Source organism: Crocodylus siamensis, chromosome 3, assembly GCF_052110815.1.
Source record: "Crocodylus siamensis isolate JL-2025a chromosome 3, ASM5211081v1, whole genome shotgun sequence".
Taxonomy (NCBI): domain Eukaryota; kingdom Metazoa; phylum Chordata; order Crocodylia; family Crocodylidae; genus Crocodylus; species Crocodylus siamensis.
In genome coordinates this window covers 228,926,115-228,947,236 of record NC_143397.1, presented here as the reverse complement: position 1 = coordinate 228,947,236, position 21,122 = coordinate 228,926,115, and positions in this window count along the sequence as shown.

The following is a 21,122-nucleotide window of genomic DNA, read 5'->3' as shown; positions in this document are numbered from 1 at the left end:
CTGACAGCTGTTTTGAAGCTAAGAATATGTGGGCTGCATCTGGCAATACTAATATTGGAGCAGAATCAGTAGAAAACTCTACTTTCTTTTTAGGAACTACTGAGAAGGATGTAAAGTCCCTTGTCCAGGAAAGGGATTCCTACCCATAGAGATACCAGAAGACTGACTTCAGTATTTTTGTAAAAGAAGTTCATCCTTTTTAACTAGCAAAAATTACAAGGAACATAAAAACTGAGGGGAACATAGATGCTTAAATGTGTTAATACATAATCTAAAAATTGTTGCATTATCTTTCTTGATACAGATACCAGCCATCATTACTGGAATGTAATCCATTCTGGTATCGATTACTCAATGGTAGATACAGCAGTTGGGCTCCCTGGAAGCTGTAATGAATAATCAAGAAAAAAAAAATTGTCCATTTTGAAGAGAATAAAATGTACAGAAGAGAAACCACAATTATTTACTTTTAGAAAGTTTGGAATGTAGTAGCCAGGTGAAGGGCATTATCCCCTCTGGCTCCAGATCTGATGGTTCTTTTTATTTTCAATTGTTTTTTGCGGGGGTTGATCTCTGTACTGATCTATTACTGCATTCCCCTAGACCTAGGAAAGACAACTGGCTGCATTTCAAGGAAAAAAGTTATCACTGGGAAAAGAAAGATGGATTAGTAATAACTAGAGAGAACTGGATGAAGTCTGCTAAAAACTTTCAGTTTCTGTTTTTATGGACGCTGAATTATTGGGCCATGAAAACTGCAATGGAATAGCGTACAATGAAGACACCCATAGTCTTTTAATTGACCTGGAACGATGATTCAAGTTTAACAGTTTGAACACAGATGTATATTCAGAATTTCTGAGATTGAGGTCTTCACTTAAGGATATTTGAAGTAGTTTAGAAATTCATTAATCACTTAGTAGTTCAGAGTCAGGCATTCCTGTCAAATGTAGAGCAAGATGGTAGGCTTTTATTAGGATGGGTCGCCATCAGCTCCCACTTGTTTAATTTGATTTTGAGAAGCAATTGGCTGGTATTTGGAGTGAGGTCTGAAAATACTTCGTATTTTTTAAGACAGATTCAGAGCCAGACCTGGCTTGGTTGTATATGCTTGTGAACATAGGCACTGGAATGTCTAAAACTTAGACATCTTAACCCAAAAAGGCAGCTCAGTTTGACTGGTTTAGGGCTTGCGTTGCCTCTGGTGCCACACAACTGGAAGGGAGAAAACCAGTCTTTTGGTTCCTGCTATCAGACTTATTTCTGATTTTTACACAATGATTGCCCAATATAAGCTATATAAACAGCCCTGGGAAGAGCCTGTCCTAGACCCAGATCTTCCCACTGCAAGCTGAATGCTGTAACGACTAGCCTACAAAGATAGTATTTGCCTTGCTTGCTCTCCACCTGGCTGTGGGACCCGTGCACGCTTGGCTGCCCACTAGGCCAGCTTCCATAGGAGGAGTAAAAGGCATCCCCACCCAAATGATTCTATAGCCTGGTGATTCGGGTACTACCCTGGGAAGTGGAAGATGTGCATGTGAATCTCCTGCAACTGAAAAGGGCCAGGAAGCTACATCTGCCACTTCCTGGGTGAGAGCTCTAACCATTAAACTCTTGTCCAAAAGATGTGTGGCAACACCATAACTGGGCAGTTGTGCCAACACTCATAAAAGCGACAAAGGAATTCAGGATCCCAGGTAAAAGGAGATGCCTAATATGCAGCCCGAGTCAGATGCCCATGCTCTGGAGGTAGGTATGAGTTCAAATGCACCCTTGTACTTAGTGTTTCCTATTAGCCATCGCTAGCCATCTCCAAGCTTTCTGGATTGCTCTTCAGAGGTACCTAATTCTCCCCATTGACTGTACAGTGGTCCTAAACATGTCTAACTGGATTATCATCCTGGATCTATATGATGCAGTTGGGAGAACTGCAGTCCCCGGAGAACCGGTCTAATTAAAATGCCACAGTGTTACATGTATTAAGAACCCCACATTTAAAAATGGTTACAGGATGCTTTAACTAAAGCTCATTCAATCAGCTTTAGTTAAAGCACCCCATCAGTCATTTTTAAACCCACAAGGGCTTATACACATGATGCTACAGCAATGCTACAAAATTCTAATTAGAATGCATCAAAGCACGTGTATAGGCACCCAGTGTGTCCACTCTTGGGTTAATCAGCAACAGTTAAAGAGAAATAATTCCTTGTGTAGATATGCCCTTAGATACTTGTGAAAATTTTACCTTATGTCCTTCAGATTGTTCTAAGTGCTCTGCTACAGCAAATTTCTATTTTCAGGCTCCCAATAACACAGGGAATTGCATGTTTACTACAGTATAAAAAGTGGCAATTTAGTTCAGAAAAAAATGTATACATGAGCATTTTAGCTTTCATTTCCAATCTACTTTTCATCATTTTCAAATCATATAATTTAGGACATTGATAGTTACGTAGTATAAAAATTATAGGTGAAAAGAAGCAGTCAAAGTAGGGCTGTGCAGAGCAGGTAATATTCGATTCAACAGCCATGTCGAATGTTAAACCGGGTCCCGCTTTGATTTGCTGTCCGCTTCGAGTTGAAGCGGGTCCACTTCAACTCGAGGTTAAAGCTCAGTCGAATATTCAAGCTGCTTCGACTTCCCCACAGGCTATAATGGGGAAGGTCAAAGCAGGCTATAACTTTGGCATTTCTTGTCTGATCTTGATGAACCTTGCAGGAATGGTAGCTCCTGAGGAGCCCACAAAGCATGCCAAGTTTCAACAAGGTAGGTGCAGGGGGTGCAGAGAAACTGCATCCCATTCTTGAGAGCAAACCACCTGTAACTTCTATGTGCAAAGCCACAGGGAGCTCAAGCTTGTAGGAATGGTAGCTCCTGAGGAGCCCACAAAGCCTGCCAACTTTCAAAAAGATAGGTTCAGGGGGGTTGGAGAAACAGCACCCCAAATTCCTGAGAGAGAACCTCCTGTGACTTCTGTGTGGAAAGTTACAGGGAGCTCAAAACTGGAGGCTTGCTAGCCCCTGAGGAGCCCACCAAGCCTGCCAACTTTCACAGTGATAGGTGCAGGGGTTTGGGGGAAACTGCACCTTAGGCTGCTGACAAACAAAACTTGTGATCCAGATGGAGCGAGGAGGGCAGCATTCGCTCCGTCTGCACCTGGCGCTTGGGGACCCCCAGCAGTGGGAGCTTCACCTTGAGGAACACCAGCTGCTCCACCAAACCAGGATCTAAGCAGGTGCGGTGGGGTGTCACAAGATCCGCAGCCATGCTGAACACCCTCTTGCTTGGCACAGTGGTCAGTGGACAGGACAGGTATTCCCGGGCAACTGTAGCCAGATCCAGCCACATTGGGCTGCGGGTTGCCCAGTAGGCCAAGGGATTGCAGTCCAGGGGCTCCACAGGCTTGGCAAGACAGGCAGACACCACAGTGTGATGGCCGTCTGCCTGATTTCATAGATTTCATAGACATCAGGGCTGGAAGGGACCTTGGGAGATCATCGAGTCCAGCCCCCTGCCCAAAGGACAGGAAGTCAGCTGGGGTCATAGGATCCCAGCAAGAGAAGTATCCAATTTACTCTTGAAGGTGTTCAATGTAGGTGCTTGAACCACCTCCGCTGGCAGACTGTTCCAGACCTTGGGGGCTCAGACAGTAAAGAAATTCTTCCTTATGTCCAGCCTGAAGCAGTCTTGCAGGAGTTTGTGACTGTTCGACCTCGTCATCCCTTGGGGCGCTCTGGTGAACAAACGTCAGATGGTGGTCACCCCGATAAACTTATAGGTGGCCATCAGATCACCCCTGAGCCTATGCTTTTCCAGGCTAAAGAGTCCCATGGCTCTCAGCCTGTCATCGTAAGATCTGTTTTCCTGACCTCTGATCATGCGTGTGGCTCTCCTCTGGACTCTCTCAAGCTTCTCCACATCCTTTTTGAATTGTGGAGCCCAAAACTGGACGCAGTACTCCAGCTGCGGCCTCACCAAGGCCGAGTACAAGGGGAAAATGACGTCCCGGGATTTGCTCGAGAAGCATCTATGGATGCACGCCAGCGTTTTGGTCGCTTTACTAGCCACAGCATCGCATTGCAGGCTCATGTTCATCTTGTGGTCAATGATGACCCCCAAGTCTCTTTCTTCTGTAGTGCTATCCAACGTAGCACTGCCGAGCCTATAAGGATGCTGCAGGTTTTTCCTCCCAAGGTGGAGAACCTTGCATTTTTTGGTGTTAAACACCATCAGGTTCTCGTCTGCCCATTTGCTGAGCTTGTCCAGGTCAGCCTGGATCACCTGCCTGTCTTCTGGGAAGTGGTGCTGGCTCCTACCCTGGGGGTCTTTAAGAAGAAGCTTGATGCCTGGCTGGAGTCATTTGAGCCCAGTTTTTCTCCAGCCCAGGCAGGGAGTTGGGCTTGAAGATCTACAAGGTTCCTTCTGACCTGACTTCTATGATTCTGTGATTCTATGAGAGCCCACCGACGGCCTGACTGGCCACACCAGTGCCCTGTGAGGGAGAGGTATGCATGATTTCCACCTGGCTGCTCCAGATGTCGGAGGTGAAGTGTGCAGTCACCTGCGGACCTGCCTTGTACAGCTTCTCCCTCAAGTGCTCCCTGCATGCTTCGTATAGGGAGGGCACCACCGTCCTGCTGAAGGGGTGCATGCAGGGACCTAGTAGGATGGAGCCAGCAGTGCCAGGAGCCGCCTGAACCCTGGCCACTCAACAAAGGTGAAGGGCTGGCCATCTCCCCAATGGTCTGGGTGACCTTGCTTACATTTGCAATGGGTCCCTTTTGCCCCCAGTGTTCCAGGGTGCCCTGCCTCTGCTGTGGGGGGATGGGGCTGTGGAGTGAGCAGGGACTGTTCCTGTGGCAAAGGGGTGGTACCTGTGGAGATGATTCAGCATCCCCGAGGTGGTCATGTGCTTTGTTCCCTTGCCCCGGCTGATTTTGGCTCGGCAGTGCACACAGATAGCAAATGCAGGATCATCTGCCAGCTCATAATGATCCCAGACCATGCTAGTACTAGGCCTTTCCCTCTGATGTGTGGGTGCATCTGTGAATGCTGCTGAACTCTTCCCCTCTTCAGCACTCAGAGGCACAGCGAGAGAAAGAGCAGACTCCGCTGAGCTGCTTGCCTTCACCTGTACAGAGGCACCTTCTGAAGTGCCTTTTGGGAAAGACCTTGTGGCTTGCAAGGAAAAAACCTGAGGGGTGTCGAGCACAAACTCAACTGATTCCCCCTCCTCTCCCAGAACTTCCCCTGCCAGGGCACTGAGATCTAGATCCAGCGCCAACTCTTCTTCTGGCAGTGAAGGCTCAGCACAGGCAGTGACACAGGGGTGGAGTGCGCTGCTGTGCTGGTTGCAGTTATGGTGGGAGAGGTTGTAGCTGCTGTGTCTGGACATGAGAGAGTCTCAGGCACAGGCAGTGGCTCTGGTGGCACTGCTGCTTCCCTCTCTTTACTGCTTGTAGCAGCCTCATCCCTTGTAGCGGGAGGAAAGAGGCTGCGTCTGAGTTTGGTGGGGGGAGAAACTGCAGCTCTCCTACTTGCAACCCCCCTTGCTCCCCTTCATGCAGGCTGGCCAGTGTGGCCACCTGCCTTTCCACCCCGCTTCATAATGTGTTCCTTCATATGTAAACTGGAACCTCTAAGTGTGCTGTGCACCACGGATTAGATTTCTGGAAGTTACGTAAATGTGTTTGCATGTGTAGATAATATTGAGAAGCATTGGTATGGTGGAAAGAATGAATAATGTATAAAAAAAATATATATAAACTAAATTCCCATATATAGAATAGATCCTAGGCTATTACTAACCCTATCCAATATAAGCATAAACTAATATGAAAAGTAGTTCTAAAATAAAAGCACCAAGTTCTCAGAAATCCCTGTTGCTAACGTTGCAAGCAGGGAATCTGTTGAAGATCAGGGCTTCCAGTCATCGTGGTCTGATGCAGAGGTGCTGGAGAACACCAGCAGCTCAGAAACTGACCCCAAGGCAGAAAGCAGGGCGCTGAAAAACTGCTGCCTGTTTCTCTGGCCCTCCCCCAGAGCACTGGGATTGGAAGGGACCTCAGAGAATGCTGACAGGTCACTGGCCAGCCACACATGTCAGTCATGAAAGCACTCCTTCCCCCTCTCCCCCTCCCTCCCCTTAGTTTCCTTTTTTTCCCCCCCACAGGGAATCCAGTATAGGCAAGTTGAATATTCGACCCTTGTTGAATATTCGACCCGTGCTGTTAATATTCGACTTGTGCTATTAATATTCGACTTCCGGTATTCAATTCGACAGCTATTCAACCAGCTGCTATTCAACTCAACTTTCACTTTTCAAGGTCGAATATGTCGAATATTTGTCGAATCAAATATTAAGTTGAAGCTTTGCACAGCCCTAGTCAAAAGGTAACAGAATAGGAAAAGTATTAGAAGTGTCCATTGGAGGTAAATGGACAAGGAACTGACATATGTTTCTCTGGGGAGGTGGGAGGTTGATGCCGGCATCAGTAATTCAGAACTAATACTTATAAAACCATGTGGTTACCACAAATCGGTGTCTATTCATAGGGCTGTGAATAATAATTTTAAAATTTACACGCTGTTATTTTATATGTCAAAATCTTTAAAATTATAATTGGGGCTTGTATTATGCTATTATATCATGCTGAGACTAATGGGATTGCAATTATTCTTTGAGTAATATAGAATAATGGTTTACTGTTCAAAATCAAAAATGCAATACCCACAATTAAACCACAGTATTTCTGAAAACCATATAAGATCTGGGTGTCCAGCAACCTCCAGACCACCCATCCAATAGTTGGCTGTTGCTTCTTCAAGTAAACCTCACAAGCTTCCAGAAGTATAAAGTACTTAATGTTTTAAGTCTATGCTGAATATGGGAGAAAATAAGGTTGAACATAGATTAAATTCATAATTCTTCTGCCATATATGCAGCATATGAATCAAGGATTCTTTTATAAAGAAACAGCAATAGAAAGGGATCTCTTTTGGTAAAAAAACCAAACCAACCCTATCTGTCATCCGTCTCACTTCTAAATTGCAACACAAAGTACACAAAATGAATATATCTGGCTGAGTACCACAAGATTTTCTTAGATTTCCCTAGCAGCAGCTTTCACTTAATGCAAAATGGCAGATGCCCAAACAAATAAATAATTTTCCAAAAGTCATATCAAGTCCTGTTGCTAGTTCCTTTGTACGGATTGACTAGACCAAGTGTCAGAACTCTATTAAGAACATCTGAAAATAGAGAATGCCTGGGGGGAAATCGGTACATCATCAGCAACATGTATATATATTCTTTCAAAGGAAGAGAGTGATTTTGTTGATGCTGCAGATTGCTCTGTGCTGGAATGGATTGGATAGAATTTCAGATGAGATAAGCAAATATGAACACATATTTTTCTGCATGGTTATATTTTAACAAGCCTTCAGACAGGAGTTTCAAAATCATTGACATGTTTGTAGCCTGGGCCCCACTGCATTGTTAGTGATGTGTGTCTATATAGTACATAGGTTGTTGTATGTATTAATGATTGCAGAAAATTGACTGAGAGTTCAGTAGTGGTCACTTTTTGCAGTCATAGAAGGAAACTCAATAAATAAACAACTTTGGGTGCTCTATAAAAAAAATACTATAGTATCTAAATGCATTTTAAAATGATAGCCCCCTAATGGAACTCAGTAAGTATTCTGTGCTTTTCCGTACCAGAGTATAAGAAGGTTTATAGTCCTATGTAGAGGATGTTTCTTTGGTTTCAATTTTCTTACGTAAAGTGCATTTCTATTCCATTTATTACAATGTGATACCCATTGTAAAAGGGAGGAAATGTTTTCAACCCATTGTTGTTTCTTTATGAGGGATGAAAAGGGCTGAAAAAGATCTTTCACCTTCTAAATATTAGGGATATAAAGACTTGTCTTGCTTTTTAGGGAACTACTTGGATTACTCAGACACGTGGTCTAAGTTTCTGTGAGTGGGCAGGGCATAGAACCTTTAACACAATGAGGGGTCTTTTTCCTCAAAAGAAAAAAACAAGTTAAAAGTCTATATAACCCCCCCCACACACACACACACACAAACCCCCATACTTTCTTGGAGTGGTTAATATTATATTCCTACTCATTTTTCAGCTATCCATAGAATCTATCATAGACTCTACACTTGCATTTCTAATATCAACAACAAGAAGAGAAAAACTTTTTTTTTTTAAAAATCACAAAAAAATCAAAGGACAAGAGTTTATTTTTTCCCCCTGCCAATCAGTTTTAGACAAGCAAATGCTTCTAAGTCCCTTGAATTTTTTCCTTTAATGCCACAAAATGTGGCATGCAAGTTTTTGTTCTGGTTCTGCAAATGTATTAGTATTGATAGACCCTTTATGAGATCTCTGTCCTGAATAGAGGGCTTAGATACTTCAAATCCTCCCCAGTAGCCCCTAAGGAGAAATCAGTATCACCAGATGCAGTAAAAGTCACATACTTCATTTCAAAATACCTGTCAAAAGTGTATGTCAGACTGTTAACCACCATGGCATAGACAGTATTCCACATGACAAAAGTGGCAAAATAAAATTAAAATAATAATGGCACATGATACAATAAGAACAGTGTAATGGAGTTGCAGAATGGTAGCCCAGAATTCAGGCCTTTCTGTGGTTGAAATGGGTTTAACAAAGAGATCTGGAAATGAGAATGTAGTGGGATTTTTTTGGAGAAAGTAATATACATCTGCCTACTATATGATCAAAATAAAGTTCCCTTTCACAAGTCACCTGGAGTCTTGAGGGCTCTGAAAAAGTCCATCCCATTTAATTTATATATTATGTACTGAGCACATACCCCCTTTTTTTGTGAGTGCTGAAATGGAGATGTAACCTGTGGTTTTTAACACCACAGTGTAAAAAATTCACAGAAATCCTGCCACCGTGCAGGGCATGGAAGGATTTTACTAATTGCTAATACCATCCCTAAGCATAAGGAGAGCTCTTACATTGCAATATACAGGACCAGAGAAATTAAGGTGACAACTTTCATTAGGCAGACACATACATATCAATATACAACTTTCAAACTAAAAACATCTCTTCTTTAGAAACTAGACTCTGATTTCCATCTTGGAATATTTAAAGAAACCTTTTCAACTCTATACAGTGGTAATTTGTGCCATTGTAAATGACTCACATAGTAACATATTGTAATATGTATTGGCTGCGTAGCACTGGCTAGCACAAAACCTAAACTGGTCTGATCATGTGGTTTTCTTGTGAATATTTGTATATTTTCCAGATGCCATGACCTCATGGGTAAAGATCAACATTCAGGTAAATAGCTGGAATTAGGGGTTTCATTACTCAGGAAAAAAAGAATCATTATGCCATAGACTCCGCTCAGTAAATTTCTTGTGAAAATTGTGAAACTACGGATAAACATGACAGAGCATTTTATTTTATGAACTGGCATAATAAGTCATTAGCTGTACAGTGACCACATCTACGTGAGACACTGCCTGTGCAGTAGCACCCCAAAAAGGTGTTTGTCGGTGATACTGTGCAGGAACTCACGTTACTACACATTCATATAGTACTTGCTTATACAAAAAGTAAATGAATGCTCAGTAATGACTGCACAGGAGCATCTTGTGTAGATATAGCCAGTATCAGGTAAAGTGAAGAAGACCCATTCAGATGACACTGAACATGTTTAAAACAGGTGTAAAATCTGCAGTGATTCATTGTTTTTATACCAAATAGCAGTCGTAGTAGCAAATATCCCTTCTGAAACTAATGTGAATCTATTAAAATGCACAAAAATAGTTCTATTTGTCAGTCTTTTGAGACTTTATTCATTTGCTGCATTTTATTTTGATTTTGTTGTGCATTTATGCAGTATTTTTTCTGACCTCAATAGCTCAAGTTGTCTGTTATTATTAAATTAATTAATCTAATATAATTATTTGTATTATATCACTCCCTCAGTATGTATACATTATCTTCAAACTTTGTAAAACTTTAATAAAGTACATGAACAGAAAAACAGACTCTTACAGGGTAATTAAAAGAATACCATATACTGTTTATCTACAAGATATTTCTTCCTCTCCATTTTATTTGCAATGTTATGTCCAATACCATAAAAGCTTGACTATTACTTTACATTAGGATCTAGTCATCAGCTTAATTTAAACAGAACTCCTTACATTTTTAAAGCCCAATCCATATCCCATTGAATTCAGACTTTAAGGCTCACACGCAAGTATGTTTGCAAGGTTAGACTAAGTAAATAAATTAGTTACAGTATTCTAATAAACAATGTAATAAACAAATTAAGATTTACATAATGCTAGTAATAGAATGGTAACGATATAATTTTTTCTATTAATATACCTCAGATTTTCATCCCTATGAAATACTTCTCCTCTGTATGTCCAGTGTAAGAACTTTTTTTATGTGCAAGTAAAAAATTTTTGATTATCAGTTATGGGGATGATATATTAATGACTAGATTTTATCGTAGGGTTAGTCATTTTGTGTTTATGGTAGACTGCATTAAACAAATGTAAGTTTTTTAGAAAATGGATTGTATAAGTAATTTATTTTCCTTTTTAACTTAAAACATTTAATTCCTATGAGTTGTTGGCAAAAAAAATCCTGATTCAAAACAAAATGTAGTAAGAACACATAAAAAATCAGATATTAGGTATGGGCCCCAATATAAAACCCTGGAAAAATGGATAGATAGATGATCTAGGTCTCAGGTCTACTTAATTATCATTTGATTTTCTTCCATTCTAGAAAAACAAACACAAACTAGAAACAGGACATTATAGAAAGCTTGCAAAGAAGAACTGTTATTATGGGACTTTCAATCTAATTTGACAGACTCCAGATATAAAAAAGTATAAAGTGCCAAACTTAGGATGCTCATCTAAGAGATATCAGCCTAACACTAGCCTGTTTGCATTCAGCAATTTTACATCCACCTTTTTGCTGTATTTTGTTTCACGAAGACTTGGATTTCAGGCCCATTACAATATATCCACATTTTTTAATAATAAGCTCCCTAATACAAAAAATCTGGAAATTGTTGTAGAATCATGAACACCCTGATACTCACCTGAATTCCCACCTCAGCTTATAACCTTCATCAGGTACTGGAGTCAGTGAGTTTTCGTCTTAGGGACAACTATCATGTCTAAGTTAAGAAAAGCTCATGTTGACTCAGGACCCATTGTAGCTTGGAATTATCCCAGTTGTTTTTAACAGCACTCATACCTGTGGGCCTGGTCTGGATGTGATTTTGGGATGGAGATGGAAATAGGGATTGTTAAAAACATATCATTATCATCTGGTATGGTGGTTGGCTACAGTGCTAGTCTATAAGCATGATTTAGTACAGATGTTTCATTTAAACCCTAGGTTTATAAAGGTACACATTTTTTTGGTTTACACTGATTATAACCACAGCTTACCCCTCTCCAGTAATCAACTGTTAAAATTTGTCAAATGCTGTCATTTAATATGTGGGTCACTTCTAGTACTGTGTTTATTGCAGTGGAATGCTCCACTTCCATAGAGACAGATGTTTCAAGTTAACAGCAAAAGAGCTAAACAAGTGCATGTGAAGGCATGGTACACAAAATGTGTTTCATTTCAGTTATTTATAACTGTCCACAACTATCATACTTTTTTATTTGAAAACTATTAAATCTATTACTGGAGGTTTATTTGCATATTCAGCCAATATTCATGACAGGCAATCCACAGAAGATGGCAACAACTTCTGGGTAAAGTGACTTCTTCTGGCCATTAGAGGTTCTTAAAGTAATCCATTCCCCTGGAAGGGGTGCAGGGTGACTGTCATGCTAGCAGGGAGAGAATTTGCCTCTAACTGCTCTCTCTACAGGGATAAACCAGGTAGCAGGGCTGACCCAAAGTATATGAAAAACCATGGGAGGAAAGAGGCTCAGGGGAGTGGGCTGTCCCTGGTAAGAGGTTATGTTGAGAGTGAGGCTTTCATCCTCCTTCCAGCTAAAATTGGCTGAAGTGAACACTTTTAAATTAAGGATTATGGGTCTAAGAAAGTCTACCAATTTTTTAGCTAGACTTTCATATGGAAATATATTAGAAAATACAAACCATTTGCATATAATAAACCAGATAACAAGCACAGGTGGCAGCAAAGATAAGGAAGGAGACCAACAGCCTAGAGTAATGGCAGAACAGGTTAGGGATTATATAGAGAAGACAGATGCTTTCAAGACAGCAGAACTGGATAGAATACACCCTACCATAGTGAAGGAGTTAGGTAAAGAATTTCTACCATTGGCTATCTGGGTGAGGTCCTGGATGACTGAAAAGGGTCCATCTCTAAGAACGGAAAGAAGGAGGATCTGGGAAATTACAACCGTCAGTCAGACTTTGATATTTTGGAGCAGGTCATCAGGTTATATAGTTTGAAGAACCTACAAGAGAGTAAGGTGAGCAGGAATAGTCAACATGGATTCATCAAGAGCAAATCATGCCTGACCCACCTGATTTTTTCATTCATTACTTGGACAATGGGAAGTACTCAATGCCTTTTTTTTTACTCACTCTTCACAGGGAAGGTCAGCTACCCAGACTATGCACCTGGTGGCACAGTTTGAGGAGGAGTTGAGTGTTGGGGGTATGTGCAATGTGGCCTTGGCCCTCTCCTGCCTGACATCCTACCAGAGTAAATTGGCAGTGGAAAGTGAGCGCTGCTGCCACCAATCTCTGATATTATGGTTTCACCCGCCACACCTTTGTATCTTTGGATGTTAGGAGATGGTTATGTCAGCTGATGGGGTCCCAGTCTGTCCCCCCCACCTCCTCTTACACTCCACCCTTACCACATCCTGGATGTTAGACATCTGGGTCATTGTGCCACAGCTGCATGTGAAGCTGAGAAAAGTCACCTTCTCATATAAGACTGGGGTGACTGAATGTGCAGTTGTCCGAGCTAGATTATGTAAATGAACATGAAGTCATTAAACTCTGTACCCATTTACTGGACTGAAGCTAGGAGAGAAAATCTTTCTGAAATAAATTCACTAAGACCTCTTAGCTTAATAGATCAGATAAACTCATCATTTATTCAAAGTCTGCCACTCAATCAGCCTTAATTCATTAAGGGTCTACAAGTCAATCAACTCGAATCAACTTACAACTCCATAGACCTGCTCCACTATCCCTATTGTGAGCCTGAGCATAATTACCTTATGGGAAGTCTGAGGTTTGGAACCACATGGAAGCTCCTGCAAGGGAAACCACCCCTGTCCATAAATCTTGACTTCCTCCCCTGGAGCAAGCTGGGTTTTACAAGTAGGGTCTCTGGCCTCTTGGCACTTCTCCAAAAGACATCACCGCTGCATCAGTGAATTCAGCAGATTCACCCTGTATGCCGACATCCCTTGTAGGGTGAAACGTCTACCTATGAAGTAAGGAGTGCTGCCCTTTGCTTCAGGGATACACGCTGCTGGCACTGAGCCCATGCCACATCCTGTTGGTGTCAGTTCCCACCGTAACCACCGCCACTGAGTTCCCATCTCGTGAGAAGAATATGGTTCCCTGGAGTTGTGCTCCATGCCTTTTCCAGCGGTTCTCTGACTACTCTTGCCAGCTGTCCCATTCTTGCTAACTGTAGATCACCATGGGACATCACAGGCCAGAAAGCCCTCCTGCATCACTCTTTGGGATGCTGTGGTTTCTCCTTGCCTGCACCCCGGAAGTAGCTGCCTCCAGATTTCCACCACCAATCCAAAAGGAGCACTCACTGTAGAATCACAGTGAGACACTCCCTGTCCCAGCTGGGTTTTCCCTCACACCTGTGGTGAGTTTTAATTGATTTTGGTTTTCAGAGATTCCTCCTTGCACTGCCCTTCTCCCTTCACAGTAAGCAGCCAACACTGGCTAAAAAACAGGTTAGGAACTATGGCAGGGCACCTTTGGGTGCCTGTTTAGAGCAGGAAACCTGTGGTACCTGCCACTCAAAGGGCTGAGTAGGCAGCAGGGGAAGCTGGCAGGTGGCTGCACTACCCAATCAGGAATCACATGGCCATCAGGAGACTGCCTGATTGGGGAAGAGGATTCAGCAGCTAACAATAAGAGCAAGCAGTTGCTGCAAGCAGCTGGAGGCAGAATATTGTCTGGGTGGACCTGCTGCTCAGGAACACCTGGAGGACAGGGCAGGACAGGTAGAATTATGGGGATGGCAGGAGGTTCCTAGTCCTGGGAATGACCTAAAACTACACCCTGCTGTGGCTAGATGATGTGATGGGGCTGCTTCTGGCAGGGCAGCTTCCAGGAAATGCCACACCTATGCCTTCCTAGTGAAGAGCGAGTATGGGGTGCCAGAAAGCTCAGTCCCCGCTGCCTTGCAGGTTACCCCGTGGAGGGGAAAGGCTAGGGGAGCGCACCCTGAGAGAAAAGCACAGAGGCCCAGGTCCATTGTGATGAAATGACTGGCTCTGTGGATGTGGGGAGACCAATGGATGTGGTATACCTTGATTTTAACAAGTTTTGATATGGTCTCCCACAACATTCTCTCAGGCAAGCTAAGGAATTACAGGCTGGATGAATGGACCATAAGCTGGATAGAAAACTGTCTGGATCATTGGGCTCAGAGGATAGTAATCAATGGCTCAATATCTAGTTGGAAGCCAGTATGAAGTGGAGTGCACCAGGGGCTGTCCCTGGGGCTGGTTCTGGGGCTGGTTTTGTTCAGTATCTTTATCAACGACCTGGAAGGTGGCATAGAGTAAGTTTGCAGATGACACCAAGCTGGGAGGAGTAGTAGATATTCTGGAGGATAGGGCTAGGATTCAGGGTGACATAGACAAATTGGAGTATTGGGCCAAAAGAAATATCATGAAGTTCAACAGAGACAAGTGCAAAGTCCTGCACTGAGCACGGAACAATCCCATGCACCAGTACAGGTTGGGGGCTGACTGGCTAGGCAACAGCTCTGTAGAAAAGGACCTGGGGGTTACAGTGCACAATAAGCTGGGTATGATTCAACAGTGTGCCCTTGTTGCAAAGAAGGCTGATGACATATTAGGCTGTATTAGTAGGAGTGTTACCAGCAGATTGAGGGAAGTGATTCTTCCCCTCTATTCAGCCCTGGTGAGGCCACATCTGGAGTACCGTGTCCAGTTTTGGGCCACCTGCTGCAGAAAGGATGCTAGATGCTTTTCAATTTGTCCACAAAGGCAACAAAATGGTTAGGGGTTTGGGGCACATGACTTCTGAGGATGTGCTGAGAGAAATGGGCTCATCTAGTCTGCAGAAGAGAAGACTGATTGAGGATTTAATAGCAGCCTTCAACTACCTGAAGGGTGGTTACAAAGAAGATAGAGCTAAACTGTTGTCAGTAGTGGCAGATGACAGAACAAGGAGCAATGGTCCTGAGTTGAAGTCAGGCCAAACTTGGGATCCTTGGCAAGTCCAGTTGGATATCCAAAGAATTTGTCAGAGTCAGAAGAGACACAAGCCAAGGGTGTAGCAGCCTAAGTACAAAGTTGAGCCTTGCTGCCCAGATATTTCCTTTTCCAGGTCAGGAGTTTATACTGGAAGGTGTGAAAGATCAGCTGATGTTGGCTGGCCACTCTGGTGGCAGGGAATGGGTGTGTGGCTAGGCCCAGATAGAGGGTTTTGGCCACTATCTGCCTCAGTGCTCCATAGAGGAGGTAGTAGACTAGGATGAGCAGCTGTACCAGGCAGGCTGAAGCCCTAGATTCCAGGTCACAGCTTGACACAGCCCTATTATATGATATGGGAAAGGTACACACCAGGAGAAGCCACTGATGGACAGTGTGCTTGCCTTGTTCACCTGGTCACAACACACCTCCTTCCTTGCCTGCCACAACTTGTTGTTTCTATAAGATGAATGGTTAATTATGGGGAGGTGATACCTGTGGTCACTCAGTGGTCTTAGTGTGGTTGAGTCTGTTGGTCTTCTTTGGGGCTTCTCCTCCACTACACCCCAAATCTTTCCATTCAGGCAATGTTGAACCTTAATGTTAAGTCTAGTTTCCACTTGGTTCTTCTTCTTGTAGGTGCTATATGTTATGTGAGCTTGCTCAGGATGGTGCCTAAGCCTTCACTTCAAATAATTACAACAGAAAAAGGTAACTGGACTTAAATTGCTCAGGCTAGTTGGCTAGGCAGGGCACTGATGCCTCAGTATTAGCAGAACCCCCTTACTGAGGTAGTAAACTTAGTCCAGGGTGCCTTGGGGCACAATTTCTAACTACCATTGTCTGGGTTATCTTCACCTGGTGACAGGTTACACCTTGTTTTTAGGGTCTCATTGTCTGTGTCCCTTGCAGGGTGAGGTCCTGTTTGGGCTGGCCTGAGGTGGCTCAGCATGGTTCCCATGTTCTGGCTTGCTGCTCCCTGGAGTGCTATTGACTCTCAGTTTTCCCTGCCAGTCAGGAAGCATGGGCCAGCTGTCTTTGTACATCTCCTCTGACCATTCTTCTTCTCAGCTTTGCCACACTGTCCATGCTGTTCCCCACCTGACATGCACTGCTCTGCATAAGAATTCTAGTATGGGCTGTGGTCTGGCAGTGGCTGTGGTGGCAAGTTCCTTGCTGGAGGGGACGTGTGGGCTCTCCCTTTGAGACCCGATGCATCCTCTCTCTCCTTTCTTCAGCCTGTCTTCCAGGTATGCTCTTCCAGGCTCCACGCCAATCAGTGTCCTTCTTCCAGGCAGCATGGAACCGGCTGGTCAGATTGCAGCCCAGCCACTTGGGCATACGTCCCCTCAAGCTTGCACTGGCCACCAGCTGTCCAGTAAGTTGGTGGCTCCAGCAGGGACTTGTCACATGATCCTGTAATAAAATCAATTAGGCATATATCCAACTATGAGAATTCTTACCATGATTAATACCTCTTACTATTATCAAATCATCATAAAACAATCATTTATTGTATAACTGTCCCAGGAGGTGAACACACACCTGCAGCTTGGGACAGAGCGCACGGAGCTTGGAGAGAGGAACCCACATGGCTCATTAGCCACCTTTTTGTACAGCTGTGGCCGGCCAGTGACATCAGTGGCAGACACCGGCTGGCGAGAATAAAAATGGCGGCCACGGCTGCAGGGGGGAAGATAGCCAGATGATGAAGCTGCAGCTGACGCTGGCGGCAGAGTGGGCTCCATGAACAGACCCCGAGGAGACCAAAGAGCTGGAGGTAATGTTGGCTGGGGAGAGAAGCACCCCGTTAAAGACTCCTGCTGAACAACGGAGGAGCGACTGGCTGGCTGAGTGAAGGGAGAGCAAAAGCGGCCCCTTAGAGCGCAGCAGGACCCAGGTGGAAGTACCAGGACAGTGGAGCATGGAGGATGACACGCCAAGAGACGAAGACCTGGGGACAGCCCTGAAGGGGGGTGCAGTCGGGGCGGGGATCGCCGCTGGGGCCCAGGATGTTAAGCAATGGATCAGAGCTAGACCAGGGAGTGACAAACCGAGCATAGAGTCATCTCTCCCCTTTAAGGGTTCAGAGATGGGGAATAGGTGTCAGGTTGATGGAGGTTTATTTTGTTTTGTTTTGGACAACCCTGAGCTAGAGGGCAGAGTCTATAGGGGTACACCTTTGTGGCTGGGTTGCAGGGAAGCTTCAGTAGGGGCAATAGTGGGGAAAGCTCTCCATGGGATGGGATTGAGGAGTGAAGCACCGCAGGAGCTAGCCCACGGGGCTAGCAGAGCCTCCTGCCATTGGCTTCAGGACGCAGAGCGGTGGATGTGATCTGCGGGTAAGGCTGCTGATAACAACGAGGCAGTCCACCAAAGGTGGTGTGAGGCTGGGGTGTAGGGGTGGTAGAGCCCTGTGAGCAACCATTGGGCCGAGCCCGGGCCACTGAGGGACCCGCTAGCTAACCCCACCTACTGAGGAACACCAAGACGTGGCAGGTGAGAACGGGATTGGCGACACAGGAGGAAAGAACTACTTCGACAACAAACCAGCCCAGAAGGGGCGTGACATCTGCCTAGAGACCAGAGTCACCTGAAAGGGGCTAGTTGAAGCCCAATGGCTGCAATAACAAAAATGTCTGTTGAGAAATGCAGAATACGTCTCATTCCCAAAGGTATCCAGGTACAGATAGGAACAGTATAGAAAACTAACACACATGCACCAATGCTGTTATAAGAGAATTCTAGATTGTAGTCCATGCTGGTAACAATGCTTATAGTTCAGGTTGTCAAAAACTGTGGTAAAAGTTACCTATAATTTCTACCACTGATGTATTACAATATTGGTAATCCCAGATCTTGAGGGATTCCCCATTAGGATCTACCATGTATAATAAGCATATTTTCCACCCATTTTTACTGGAAACCAGAGCCAGACTAAATGAAAGAAAAACCTCATTTTGCAGTGGATCTGTGAAACAAAACACGCAACAGCAAACAAATCAAATGTGGTGCCAACCCAAGCACTTTATTTATGAAAACAGCAAAGATGAACAAACAAGAAAAATGTGTCTGCTCCTCACACAATCCCTCCAAAGTTACCACTATCCAAATCTCAGCAAATTACTGCAGACAGTGGCAATATTAATTTTGTGAACCTGAATGTACTGATTGAGCCACAGGTGGTATAACTCCATTGGATGTTTTCCACAGAAAACATAAAATTAATCAAAATCTAAAATTTGGTGGACAAGGAGCACTTCTTCCCACGCTACCTTGTATCACAGCATTCCAGATAGATTTGTGAACATTATTTAGAATTAAACTGAGTTGAGGGGATACCAAAGCTGTGTTCCATGAACAACTACTCCCAAGTCTCTCCCTACTGCTACAAGGACTTAATGTACAAAACCCCCCTCAGCTATATCAGTCTCTTCCCCCTCTAATAGAGACCAGCATCATGTCTTAAAATATTCCCTTACCATTCTCCATAAGAGCAGTGCACTGCCCTTACTCAATGTAGGAAGGAATGTCACAGATTAAGCCAAAGATCCCCAGCTTGGGCCAAAGGACAGAGAGGCCTTTTGTTCTCCACTGCAGCAGCACATATGGTCCTATTCCTCTCCTCTGCTGAAGCACTTACTTACCGATTTCAGGCTGCCAAGCACTGGCATACAATGGTGGATTCAGTTCCGGGGGGCGGGGGAGAGCAAGAGAGGTCCTCAGCAGGGGAGAGGACCCAGAGGTGGTGTCGGGGGACAACCAAAGCCTCAGGCACTGGGGCTGTGAGGGAGGAAGGGCTGCTAGCCTGACCCCTCAGCCTCTTTTTCCTTTTAAGTGCCTGTATTCCTTTTTTCTTTGTTTCTTTCTTATCCTTTTTGTTTTTTTGTTTTCATCCAGGGCACGGGCAATGCTCCAAAGATGGGAGCAGCCTCAGAACCAATGGCCAAGCAGCTGGTTGGCCATTGAAGAAACACTGGGAGGTCTAGGTACCCAACCACCCCTGGAGTCCAGCAATGGGGAAGAGCCAATCGTAGTCCAGGTGGCGTGAAGAGCAGGGATCTATGAGACCGGAGGGCAAGCCGCACAAAGACCAAGTGGCTCATCTTGGAGGCTGGTGTATAGAAGGGTTGTAGAGGAGACAGAGCCCCATGGATACCTGTCAAGAGGCGTGATCAACCTGAGAGAGTCCTCAACAGGAGAACCCACCACTGAGTCCATCACAGTCATGGCAGGAGAGTTTTGGGGCTTTCCCTGAGGTGATTGAGGACCCCTCCAGAGGTCACAGGAGCCCACACAGCACCCAACACCAAACACATGTGCCATCTTAGCATATGAATAGATATTTGAGACCAGGCAGGCACAGTACTCATGTCCATGCTGTGTTGCAGGGGACTGATTAGCACTGCTGAGTGATAATGGCAAGTAGTATGCACACATGCTAATTAGCTAACCTGTGGTATCACATGGATGCAGTGACACCATTTCAAGTTTAAGAGGCTGCCTGCATAGAGAAAGTCTAATGGTGGTGCTTTTGGGCCAGGTGAATTTATCTTGTCACCAGAGTCAACCACTCATGCATGATGTGACACAAACTGCCCAAGATGTTGCTGGAGGCGTGATGTTTTTCAAATCTTCCAACCTATTATGCTATTGCCTGAGGTGTTGCATAGATGTTGCCAGTGTTATCACTAATCTTCAGTGACTGTAACAAATGTAGCCAATTCTAACCACTGGTTCACCTGTCAGTGGTCTGGAGTACCTTCCTACTTTTGCAGCCAGACAAGACAAGCTGTTTTTCCAGCAGCACACAGATCTCACATTGTCTTTTTTACACGATAGGATCACCTAAAAATTTGCCACCTGGGCTACACCAACAGCCACAAAACATCTAAAATCCTCATCCCTTATGTAGGAGAAAAGAAATATATGTCCATGGCCAGGATATTCACATATGGCTAGTTTCATAGCCTGAGACTGATGGTGGTCCTGTTTAGCTAGCTTGGAAAAAATTCTGTTGAGCTGTTTGAATGGTGTTGCTAGATGGAGTGATGGAACTGTGGAAGCACTGGTGTTATCAAGATCTGACCTGCAATAAACTACTAGTATTTGCTTTTCTCCTTTGCAGCGTAATTGCTCCATGAGCGTTTTCCATTTATTTTATGATGTCTAATGTCCACACATTTATTCAATCATGGCCAAACCAATTCCACATTTGCAAACTGACAATATCTCCATTATTATTTCTAAAATTGTTCCTAAGCTGGAAGTCTGCATCTCTCTTTGGCAGGAAGGGCTGAGGAGAAGTAGCTGGTGACAGATGGTGCTGAGTTAAACACAGTGTGGAAGCACTCTAGTTCCCCCCCTTCCCTCAGTTTTACCACCAGAACCACATCCAGTAGAGTTGGACTTAGTGACCTTCTTTCCTTTTCAACTAGGGGACATGACTAACAACCACATCCTTTCCAGAATGGAGAAAGTTGAGCAGTTTTGGAGTGAAGTGATTGTTATCTGGACAATAATGAACTAACTTTATGTGGAACTGAGGTTACTGAAGAGGCACTAAATATGTTGATCTCATCATCATCACTAATATCTCCACAATTTGCCCCTGAAATGGTTGACTGTGTCCCTGGGTGTTTGCCTTGGTCACAGTCACACCTGCCTATT